The 2,039-nt window shown below is 44.9% G+C and overlaps 1 pseudogene; it reads right to left on the reverse strand.

Annotated features, from left to right (window-relative positions):
• Positions 1–863: 863 nt before the first annotated feature.
• Positions 864–2,039, reverse strand: part of LOC105524693 — a 6,429-nt pseudogene continuing 5,253 nt past the window's right edge.

Consider the following 2,039-nt stretch of genomic DNA (forward strand, 5'->3'; position numbering starts at 1 on the left):
AAAAAAAAAAAAAAAAAAAAAGAAAATGCAAAAATCACAGGTCTTCTGTGTCGCTCATGCTGGGAGTAGGAGACTGGAGCTGTTCCTATTTGGCCATCTTGTTCCACCCCCGGCCCAAAGTTATTAAAAAGAATTGATGTATATTTTAAACAGCCAAGTTCATTTCCTTCTCCATTTAAAAAAATAAAATGTCTTTTGCTTGCTGAAAGATTCAGACTTGACTATTTTGTCTGGTGAAGAGAAAATTACACCTACTGAAAAACTCGATTCAATTAATTTAGCCAAGAAGAGTTAGTCAACTAAAACAATACCTCCTGCTCACAGTATCCATATCTTTAAGTGAATAGTTTTGTAATACTGAGGAGTTTGAGAATGAGTTTATATGAGAATGGAAGCAGATCCCACACATGCACATATGAAAATCACGTGTGTACCTTAAGGGCACCACATGCATCCTGAGAAAGGGAGTATATAGCACCTGCAGGTTGACACTAGTAACATTCATACACTGTACAGACACTAATTACATACAAATTAATAAAAGTGATATAACAGAAAAAGAGACTTGTTTAATACTTCTTCCATCTTTGTAGTATGAAAGCAGTTCAATCAACTGGGTCTTTTTCTTTTTTGCAGTAATTCCTTGCAATGATTTAGAATTTCTATGACAGGCATGCAAATGGCCTGCATTTGTATTCATCATTCAATTGGCTGTAACAGGTACTCTTCCTGAAGTTCAGTTTCCCTGGCTTTGGCATTCACTACAAATGCTGATCTTTGCTCCTTTTCACATTGCCTCATGCTTTCTGAGGAAGTTTTACATGAATATAGGTGAAGTTAAGAGCATAAAGTAAGCTTTGTGCTTATGAGACCGACAGGAACACAGCTAATCTTCCATACACGATTAAAACCACATCTTCCAACAGAAGGGGCATGTGGAGAGAGAGCAGCCTGTAAGTGTTATGCTGCCCAAGATGAGGTTAGGGCTGTTTCTCTTCCTCTAAGTAAAAGACTAAGGGCTGTTGACCTTGTGGGTTTGTCATCTGGGAAACACTTCACAGGCACTGTGCATGTGACCACTCAGGGTCAGGTGAGACTGAAACCACCCAATAACTTCTGTAAAGCCTCAAGAAAGCACATCACAGTTATCCTCAAGCCAGCGGAATCTTACCCACAATATTTAGTGTCATTTCTCTAATACAGTGGGTCAGGCTGTAGGACTCAGCTGCAGCTAGCAGTTATGGCTAATATCAACACTGGCTGGAATGATGTTCCAGCTGGTGGGAGAAATTCAGTATGTGACAAATTTCAAGGAGTTCATCATTTGGCAGAGTAGTTGCTGCAACCATCCCCTTCTGGAGCAGGACTTGTCACCATAGCATAATCCTCTACAAGAAAACAGTTTCTTAGAGTTGAAAACATTCTCGGTTGTTGAGGGGCGGAGCAAGATGGCCGAATAGGAACAGCTCCACTCTCCAACTCCCAGTGCGAAGGACACAGAAGACCAGTGATTTCTGCATTTTGAACTGAGGTACTGGGGTCATCTCACTAGTGAGTGCCGGACAATCGGTGCGGGTCAGCTGTTACAGCCCGACCAGCGAGAGCTGAACCAGGGCGAGGCATCGCCTCACCTGGGAAGCGCAAGGGGGAAGGGAATCCCTTTTCCTAACCAGGGGAACTGAGACACACAACACCTGGAAAATCGGGTAACTCCCACCCCAATACTGCGCTATAGGCTAACGGGCACACCAGGAGAATATACACCACGCCTGGCCGGGAGGGTCCCACACCCCCGGAGCCTCCCTCCTTGCTAACACAGCAGTCTGCGGCGATCTAACCGATCTAACCGTAGGGCAGCAGCGAGGCTGGGGGAGGGGTGCCCGCCATTCCTGAGGCTTCAGTAGGTAAACAAAGCTGGTGCGAAGCTCCAACTGGGTGGAGCTCCACAGCAGCTCAAGGAAACCTGCCTGTCTCTGTAGACTCCGCCTCTGGGGACAGGGCTCAGCTAAAAAAAATAACAGGGGAAGCAGCAGAGACCT

The sequence above is a fragment of the Colobus angolensis genome, unplaced genomic scaffold (genome assembly GCF_000951035.1).
Source record: "Colobus angolensis palliatus isolate OR3802 unplaced genomic scaffold, Cang.pa_1.0 Scaffold501, whole genome shotgun sequence".
Taxonomy (NCBI): domain Eukaryota; kingdom Metazoa; phylum Chordata; class Mammalia; order Primates; family Cercopithecidae; genus Colobus; species Colobus angolensis.